This window comes from Benincasa hispida, chromosome 3, assembly GCF_027475165.1.
Source record: "Benincasa hispida cultivar pf3 chromosome 3, pf3_genome.v1.1, whole genome shotgun sequence".
NCBI lineage: Eukaryota > Viridiplantae > Streptophyta > Magnoliopsida > Cucurbitales > Cucurbitaceae > Benincasa > Benincasa hispida.
The window spans coordinates 63,701,212-63,712,068 of NC_143480.1; the positions used below are offsets into that span (position 1 = coordinate 63,701,212).

Genomic DNA, 10,857 nt, shown 5'->3' on the forward strand with positions numbered 1-10,857 from the left:
AGCAGTAGTTAACTGCTTGAGACATTAAGTAACTATAGATCTCACTAAACAAAGTAAGAAGTACCTTTAGAGATAAAAACAACCTTACGTTCAAATAACCTTCAAGTATGCATCATAGAGATATGATTTATGTGGCTCATCTACCATGAGGTGTGACTTCATGTGGGGTTAAGAATACGGATCAAGATCTAAGTGAAAGTTTAAAGAAATGGTGATTGTTTATCCTAACCCTGTTTCATTTATTGCATTTTACTCACATCTTTTCACTCTTTCATCCACTACTGCATAGCTTACCATCATTCATCTTTCATCTCACAGTTTATGCATTTTAATCATTTTGAATACATGATATTTGAACTCGTTAGAACTATTAGGAACAAATTTATAGGTCATACATAAGTTAGTTGAATAAAAAAAATCCTCATGTTCGACCTTGGTCCTCACCAAGAAAAACCCTTTATTAAGTTTATACTTGGGATTAATTGTTGAGAACTTGTAGGATAATAGACTCTAAATCTTCCATGTCATGGAAAGAAAATTATCTTTCACAACACTTCCTTTTATATATTGAGCCTTTCTTCTATATAAGAAGGCTATGTATCTTTGAATTAAATTATTGGAATACAAAAACTAATTGATTCCATTCAAACTGAGACAACAAAAAAGTTTGAACAACTTGTTTTCCTTGTTACTTCTAGCTCCATTTGCTGTTGTTCTATTCATCTAAAGTAAACATCTTTCTCAAGTTGTTCGTTTGACGATGTACACTTGATAACATGATGCAAGGTGTAAGACTCTAACAAAGCGAGTCTCGGCTAGTCAAGCCAACACCTTTTGATTAGTAAACTATCTCATCATGTTTAACATTCCACGATGAACATAAATGAAATTACTAATCTCCATGTCCCTTTTCATGGTTTTGAGAATATGTGGGATCTTGTATATATCCTCTAACATCAAGTCTAAGCAATGAATGACACACATGGAAACCAAACTAATTGTGGTCATTTTGCTTCAAATAATCTCCTCTATTAACAAAGTCAAATAAGAATGTATTTAGGCCTCTTAAATGTATATGACGATAAGAGTAACTGTAAGACTAAAAATTTCAAAAAGAGCTAGTACTTTGCATTCTTACCTGTCTTAACATTTGATGAGACAATATCCGTGACAACCTATACAACATTGGCTTCTCAACATGCTCTATAAAATTATTGAGTAAGTCAAACATTTTCTTCCAATCATTCACATACGAAGAAGCATCGATAGACTCAACAAACATGGTGCCTTTTGGACTAACTAAAAAATAAATTAATGTCATATTTCTTCTATTTGTCTATCCATCAACCATAATAGTGCATCCAATCTTGATCCACTCTGCTTTATGAATCTTCATCAACTCATGTGTAACTTCTAATTTCTTTTTCAAATACGACACTCTTATTCCATGATAAGATGGTGGTTTCATTCTAGAACCGAATTGCTCTATCGCCTCAATCATAAGGGCAAAACATTCATAAGGACAAACATTTAGAGGTTCTCCATCATCACAAAACCATCGAGCAATTCTTTGGATGGTGTGCTCTCTTGTCTTCTTTTTGTATGCTTCATTCATCGTTGTTGTTTTTTCCCTTTACTATGTCATCTTTCGATTTAGAACCACGGTTTTCACGTTTGGTGTAATATATGCATCAATTGGACCGTTTTTTCTTTGCTTCTTTGAACTTGATGCCTCCCTTTTATTTGAATTGTTTCCACAAACTGAAAAAAAAAATTATTTACGTGGTGGAGCTTCTTATTGAAGAGAGAGAATAAAGTATAGACACTAATACTCAATCTTCTATTGATTTCATTCTCAACCTTGCCTTGGTAAAGATTACAATACCACTATATATTGTCTTACAAAGTGTCTCTCTAAATTCCTTGAATAAATCACTAATAAAAGCAAATGAAAGAAATTACAATAACTAAGACATAATTTCAAAAGCTGCAGTAATTCTTGACCCTTTGTTACTCAAATTGCCATAACTTTCCATAGAAAACACCAAACAACTTAAGACTTGAACCATCAGAAAGTACACATCTGAGACATTAAGATCCATAGGTCACACATTTAATTTGGACATCGTTTGACCTTCTAAACCGCCCAAAACCCTGACAATTTGAGTTTAATGCTTAACAAATTCCTCCCTTAAACTCAATTCTTTCAAATCCTTCATTCCAATCATCTTTTTAAATTTTCAAACAAAACTCTTGATGGAGGCTTTGTAAAAATCAGCTACTTGGTCATGACTTGAAACCTGAATCATTTTCACTTCTCTATTCTTTACATGTTCTCTAATAAAATGAAACTGGGCGTCAATGTGCTTACTCTTTTCATGATGGACCAGATTTTTTGCCAAATCAATGGTTGATTTATTTTCAACTCATATTTCGGTTGCCTCATATTGTTGTAGATTTAACTCACATAGTAAGTTTCTTAGCCAAATTGTGTGACACACACACCAAGATGCTGCCACATATTCTCCCTCACATGTTGACAAAGTTACGATTGGCTGCTTTTTTTAGAGCCATGTGAATGTTGTATTCCCCATGTAGAACACATATCCTCCAGTGCTTTTTCTATCATCTATATCTCCGCACCAATCACTGTTAGAGTATCCTATCAACTTGTATTCATTTGTCCTTATGTAGAGAAGCCCGAGTGATTCCGTCCCTCGAATGTATCGAAGAATTCGTTTAATGGCCTTGAGGTGCGAGAGCCTTGGATCCTCCATGTATCGACTCACTACACTAACACTATATGCAATATCTGGTCTTGTGCATGTGAGATATCGTAGACTCCCTACCAAACTACGGTATTCACGTGCATTTACTTGATCTCCTCCCTCAAATCTAGAGAGTTTTGTGCCAAGCTCCATTAGTGTTGCTACAGGCTTGCATTCTTCCATTTTATTTCTCTTCAACACAACCTTCGTATATGCTTCATGTGAAACAAAAATTCCAAATTTTTCTTGTCTAATTTCAAGACCAAGAAAGTATTTCATCAATCCTAATTCTGTCATTTCAAACTCCCGCGTCATAGCATCTTTAAAGTCCACAACCAAGTTCGCATTACTCCCCATGAAAATAAGATCATCAACATAAAGGGCAACGATAAGCAGATTACCTTCTTTTTTCTTTATGTATAATGCATACTCATATGGGCATTGTATGAACTTGTTCTTCTTGAAGTAAGTACCAATTCGAGTGTTTCATGCTCAAGGTGCTTGCTTTAACCCATAGAGCACCTTCTTTAGTTTCAATACTTTATTTTCCTTTCCACATTTCATATATCTAGGAGGTTGCTCCACATAGACTTCTTCTTCAAGAACTCCATTTAAAAATGCTGATTTTACATCCATTTGACAGATAGCCCACTTGAATTGTGCAGGTAGAGATAAAAGAAGTCGAATTGTCTCCATTCTTGCAACTGGAGCAAAAACTTCATCATAATCGATTCCTGCTTTTTGTCTGTAACCTTTTGCAACTAGACGCACCCTGTAACTTTCAATCTCACCTTGGGCATTCAACTTCTTCTTGTATACCCATTGTACACCAATGGGTCTATATCCATCGGGCAATTCCACTAAATCCCAAGTTTTGTTTCTTTCGATTGCTTCTATCTCTTCATCCATTACGGCTTTCCACTTCTTGTCTCTTATGGCTTCTTCAAAAGTAATGTTCTCCAAGTTTGCTAATAAGGAAACTAGGTGTACTTCATCAGTTGAATCGTATAGATCTTGTAGATTCCGCGTCATAGAATGAATCGCTCTTCCACTTCATCAGATATTTGAAAAGTCATTGGAGTGTTTATTGGTGCAATTCTCAATGACTCTCTTTGTAATGCCTCCTTTTGATTCTTCCAGTCCTACACGCTTTCTTCATTCACTTGAACGTCGCAACTTACAATCACTTTCCTTTTAATGGGATCGAATAATTTATAAGCCTTCGTCTTCTCGTCATACCCAATAAACACATATTCCTTACTCTTATCATCGAGTTTGGTTCTTCTTTGGTCTGGTACTTGTGCATAGGCCACACTACCAAACACTTTAAGGTTTGAGATGGTTGGTTTATGACAACTCCAAGCCTCTTGCAATGTTTGATTCGCTAATTTTGTATGTGGACATCAACTTTGCACCTACACAACGCATTATACTGCTTCCACCCAGAATTCCTTTGGCACATCTTTACTCTTCAACATTGATCGAACCATATTAGGGATCGTTCGATTTTTTCTTTCTACAATGCCATTTTGCTGAGGTGAATATGGTGCAGTAAAAAATCTTTTGATACCTTGTTCCTCACAATAATTTGTGAAAATGGTTGAATGTATTCTGCACCTCTACCTGACCATAAAGCCTTGATGTAAAGTTTGGTTGTCTTATCTACCATCACTTTGAACTTTTTGAATACTTCAAATGCTTCTAATTTTTCCTTCAAAAAATAAACCCAAGTCTTTCTTGTATAGTCATCAATAAAAGTAATAAAATACATTTTCTCACTGAAAGATTTCGGAGTGATTGAGTCACATATATCTATGTGTACAATTTAAGAGGTCCCTTTGAACAATATTTTGCTTTCTTTTGGACAGTTGTCCTTGCTAGTTTGCCAAGTACACAACCTTCACAAAACTTCTTGGTGTAGTCCATTTTTGTAACCTATGGACCATGTCCTTATTTGTTAACTCTTTTAGCCTGCCGTAGTGTAAGTGTCCAAACCGTAAGTGTCATAAGAATGCTTTGTCCTCTATGTTGACTTGTAAACACTTCTCTTGTACATTCTTCAGGTTGAGTTTGAACATTCGATTATTCCCCATCTCAACGTGTGCGAGCACCCAGTCATTTCTGTCCTTCAAGTGCAACATTCGATCTTTCATGAAGACCGAACATCCTTTCTCCAATAACTGCCTCATACTAAGAATATTACTCGTCAAGTCATGTACATAGTAGACATCCTCCATAGTACCTTCTGTTACATTCCTTTGGGAAAAACGTATTTTTCCTCGACCTTTGGCTTGAACCTTTGATGCATCTCCAAAAGACACATGTCCATCTTCTATCTCTGAAATATCAACAAAAAGTTGTTTGTGCCTACACATATGGTTGCTTATACCGGTGTCAAAATACCACACCATGTCGCTATCCAGAGTGATGCCTTCATGGGCCATCATGAGAACACCGTCATCTTTGGTCTCATCTTCTGCGACCAAGTTTGTGTTTTCTTCCACCTTCTTCTTGGCATAGCAATCTTTTGCTTATTGTCCATATTTTCTACAATTGTAACACTCGACATTTGGACAATTTGAGCGACCGTCTCTTCCACGACCTTGGCCTCGTCCATGCTAATTTAGTTGGCTCATTTCTTCTTTCTCTTCATTGTTGTTTCTACGACCACAATGTCTACTGCGACCACCCCGACCACGTCCTCTTCCTCGGTTGTGTTGCACATACATTTCCTTGTCTTCTTTGATGTTCATCTTTGTTTGTAAGGCCTCCTCCAAGACCTCTTGTTTCTTTTTCTTCTTTCTTTGTTCATGTGCTTCAAGGAACCTGCAAGATCATCAATAGTCATTTCTTCCAAATTCTTTGATTCCTCGATAGAACATACCACATTCTCAAAATCATTTGTCAAGGATTGAAGGATTTTTCGCCACAACCCTCATCTTCAAGAGTTTCTCCTTTGCATTTAAGTTGGTTCACCACCGTTTGAACCCAGGCGATGTAGTTAGATACTCCTTCTGACTCCTTCATTTTCATGGTTTCCAATTCCCCTCGAAGAGTTTGGAGTCGTACTTGTTTGACTCGATCAGCACACTTGAAAACCTTCTCCAGTGTGTCACATGCTTCCTTCGATGTCTTTGCACCTGCAATTTTCTCGAAACCTGACTCATCCACAGCTTGGAACATGAGATAGAGAGTGGTTTTGGTCTTTCATGCACATCTCTTTTATCATCCTCAATTGGTTTGCAGTCGGATTTGCAATTGGAGCCTCCTCTTCAAGACTCTCTTGGACTATTTCTCATGCGTCTTGAACACCGAGCAAGGCACACATTTGAATACTCTAGTTGTCATAGTTTATCTTGGTGAGTCGTGGTAACTACATCTATCCCAAAAATGTGCTCCCATGGTTCGCCATAGCTCTGATACCAAATTGAAAAAAAAAAACAAAACTACTTGAGTGGTGGAGCTTCTTCTTAAACAGAGAAAGAATAAAGTATGGACACTAATACTCAATATTCTATTGATTTCTTTCTCAACCTTGCCTTGGCAAAGATTACAATACCACTATATATAGTCTCACAAAGTGTCTCCCTAAATTCCTTCAATAAATCAATAATAAAAGTAAATGAAAGAGATTACAATAATTAAGACAGAATTTCAAAAGTTGCAGTAATTCTTGACCCTTCGTTACTCAAACTATCATAACTTTCCTTAGAAAATACCAAACGACTTGCGACTTGAACCATCCGAAAGTACACATCCGGAGAATCAAAATTCATAGGTCACACATTTAATTTGGACATCGTTTGACCTTCCAAATTCCTGCTAAGAATCGCCCAAAAACCTAATAATTTGAGTTTACTACTCAACACAAACTTCATCCCTGTCCTCATCCTAAATACCATAATCTTTTGCATCAATGTCCATTGTAATTTTAATTTCTTCCTTCACTTGATTCGGACATTTTCTATAGGCAGTGGCATTTTTACCACACTTAACAATGTATTGCTTCATTCTAAAAGACTCTCCTTTCCCTAGCTACAACAAATTCGCTTTTTAATAGCATGTTAGCATAGCTGTTCTTATAAAACGCTATTAAAAATGAAAAGAAAAGTGGGAAAGCTAAAATTTGTAGTGAGCGAAAAGTTTTTCATCCGAAAATAGCAAATTACTTTTTTTTTTAATCTTCTTCTCAGTCTTATAATTCACGTCGCTCCATTTGTCCTTCACATTTTCTCTCTCCATTAGTTCTTCTTTGCAACTCTGATCTCCAGCTTCATCTCTGTTGCTCTCTTCAGCTCAAGCCTTCATTCTCTCTCTCTTCTCATTCATCCTCTCAAGCCTCCAAGCTCCATCTTTTCTCTAAGCCGTCAAACTCTATCTTCTCTCTAAGTCGTCAAGCTTCATCTATCATTTTTCTCTCTGTAAGCCCTAAACCCTATTTATTCTTCCTAAGGTTATGATTAATATATATGACATGCTTAGTAGCTAAACTGCTTCATGTAAGAATAAGTTCGGTTAAGTTTAAGAAGTGGGGAAAATTGGCATTTTGATCAAAGGAACTATTGATAAATGTTGGGAAGTGTTGAATCAAGGGTTAAGTTGGAAAAATTGTGCTAAGCGTTGTTTGGAAAAAATTAATATTTATAAAAAAAAAAAATTAAACAAGTCGAGAGGAAGGAAATTAGAATTGCTAATCTAATTTAATTGTAATGTATGGGAAATTTGTGATAAGTGTTAAAAATCATTCTTAATATTTAATTAGATGAAGTAAGTAGGAAGGAAGCGGAGGATTACATTAAAATCATTCTTAATATTTAATTAGATGAAGTAAATCACGATGCAATTAGTAGAGTTTTCGGTCCCGATCATGGCTATGTACGAGGATTAGGATTTGGTGTGACTAGATCGATGAAGTTGTCTACATCAACTCAGAAAGATAAAACTATTGCATCTCTTGAAAGAAAATGCAACAACCTAACAACAGATGTAGATGAACCGAAAAGCATGATAGCTTCCTTAATAAGGGACAAGGTAAATTTGTCTTAACTCTCTTTATCTATTGAAATTGTGTCCCAAAATTCAATTTGAATATGTTGTTTCTATAGGGAAAAAATGAAGGAACAAAATTCTAATAATCCAGTTAGAGTATCAGCATCGGCAGATATTCCAGCTCCATTCTTAAATTCCCCACAGGTAAATTCATTTATAACTTTTTCTATTAATTTATTATTCAAAATTATTAATGTTTAAAAATTTTCTAACCATATTATTGGTGAAAAAGAGTGTTACTACCAACACTCTTCATAAGTGTTTACTGCTAGATTGAGTTGGTACAAGAGTAGTCGTTGTTGAAGATAGATGGTCTTCCATTGATCCATCAATCCTTCTCCATCACATACCTCTTGGCCCAAATGCAGTTCATGTGTGGGTTGATACGATAAAAATACCAAATTCCTTCTTATGGAGGCCTACATCTGACATTATTTTTATCGATGATGTTGTGGTCACTACTATTGCATGGCGAATGGAAAAAGTCAAACTATGTAAGAAAATTTGGCAAGTACTTTGTGAATTAAGTGTTTATTTAGTTCATTAGCTAATCTATTGTTATACATAGATCATGATGATTTATGAAAGTTATTTTGTTTTATTTTTATTAGGTGATTGATTCAATGACAAACATATTTTGTGTGGGAGAATTTTGGTATCGCTATAATCTAAACATCTCTTTTAATTGTATCAACATTTTGGGATTATATATGTAGTCATTTTATTTGGATTAAGAATTTACAAACTGTTCTATTAGGTAAGAACTTCGTTGGAACATACTTTTGATGACTATATCAAACATTTTTTTATGGATATAGTGTTTTATTTCTTTTGTATGCTATAAATTTGAAGATTTTAGTTATAATTATAATTGTAGATTTGGATGAAATGTGATTTTCTTTTTTCTTCGTCTAGACAATAATATGGGCAAGCGACTTCTATAAATATATATTCATAATTAGTTCTACAATAATATTTGCAAAACAAATTGTAAAATCTAAAAAAATGTTATTAACAAGTGCTTTTAAAGATCAATTATTGCATTGCTTTTAGTATTACCAAAAATGCTATAGAAAGTTCATTAACATTAAAATTCATGCTTGAAGATGGGGTATTTATAGATTTTTTCCACTACGATGAAAAAATGCTAATAAAAATAAGAGACTTTGAATAGCATGTCTAAAATCGCTATAGAATATCTTTTATAACATATTTTATATTGCTATGAAAACTTTTCATGGTACTTTTTCCAATACAATGAACGATTCCATAACATTGAGTTAAAGCTATCATATGTCAACTTTCTATAGCAATATTAATAGATGCACAAAAACGTTATGGAAAGTCGAGGAATTTTAATAACATCAGCTACGACAACATTTATAAAACGTTATGAAGACTTTTTTATAGCGTTTTTACGATGGTATTAAAAATGCCATTGAAACACTTTGATAGCATTTTTTATAGCGTTAGAAAAGTGCTATTAAAACGTTTCAATAACGTTTTTTAGATCGAATAAACGCTATTGAAACGTTTTGATAGCGATTTTTGAATGCTATAAAATATGCAATCAAAATGTTTCAATAACATTTTTTTTACGTTATGAAAATTTTTTATACCATCATATATGGGCTACCAAAACAAACATTTTATAGCGTTTTTATAGCATTGAAAATACGCTATGGAAAGTCATGGACTTCAATAACTTGGGCTAGGACAACATTTCGAAAATGCTATAGAAAGTCTACGATAGTGTTTTTTTTAATGGTATTGTAAGTGATACCTCTTAAAGTATTTTGGTTGTTTTTTAACACATTTGTAATATTAACATCTTGATCATTTTACGATCGAGGTGTGCTGGATCTTTTTTTAAACTGTCCTCAACAATCTATGTAAGAAAATTATACCTAACTAGTTAGTAACTTAGGAAAGTGATAAAAAAAAAAAAAAAGAGGATTGAGGATCGAATAAATATATTTGGCATAAAGAACCGGTGATAGAGAACTAGAAACCAAAATTTTCCTTTCGTTTTTTTTTCTTCTTCCACTTCTCCACTTTTTTTTTCTCTTTCTTTCATGTTGCTTGCGGATGGGTGTTGGAAAATATCTCCCACTTCTACCGTAAGAATAAGTAGCAAAATAACAGTAAAATTAAAAGAAAGCAATAAAATTGGAAACACAAGAATTTACATGATTAAAACTTCCAACTCAGAGAAAAACCACGGCCCACCAAAAAGAAATCCACTATGTGAAGAACTTTTACAATCACACGGAACAATTCTCTCCCCTTTCCCAATTATAAGAGCACTCTCTCAAAGCTTTCGATTACTCATACTTTTTTCCCACTCTCCAACTAGATAATACAAAAGGAATTTAATTAGAGTTAGCATATTAAGCTTAAAGTGTTTCTAACTGTGACGACTTAGAACTAGAGGCATAAGTTCCTTTTACAAGATTGGCGCTCATCCCTATTCTTCAATTTAACCAATGGGACAAATTGCACTTATAATATTTTGCCAAAAACCCAATAAATTCCACCTTGGCAAGATATTTGAAGAATCTACAGTTTCTACAGCTTGTTTCAATCGACAGTCATAATTCTCAACTCAGAGAACTATAATTCACTCCATCAAAAGTGTAGACCATTTGGAATACCACCTCCTAATAATTTTTTTTTTTTTTTTGTCACATGTCAATAAACCTCGCTGATATTTAGGGTGCAACTTCCACCTACTTGGCTTACTTAGAAGTCCTTCAGCCATTGACATAACTTCCACAACACACCTTGCATAACCACCAAGTCAATGCCCGTGTGTAAACTTGTAGAACCGCTAATATCATTTCTTCTATCATGGTAAAGCAGGCATACCATAAGGATGAATTCTGTCTTCTTTAGAGAAAGTCACTGTCTCCTCTGACGAGAAAGACACTATCAACATCCGATCTAGAGCCCTTTGACAAACTTGCTTTATTTTCATATACTTGGACTGTCCACATTCCCAACAACCTATCTTCTGCTCGAAAACTATCTTCTTAGAACC

General features: G+C 34.5%; 1 pseudogene; it reads right to left on the bottom strand.

The window, feature by feature from the left end:
- Positions 1-741: 741 nt before the first annotated feature.
- Positions 742-1,615, bottom strand: LOC150037464 (uncharacterized; annotated as a pseudogene).
- Positions 1,616-10,857: the final 9,242 nt, after the last annotated feature.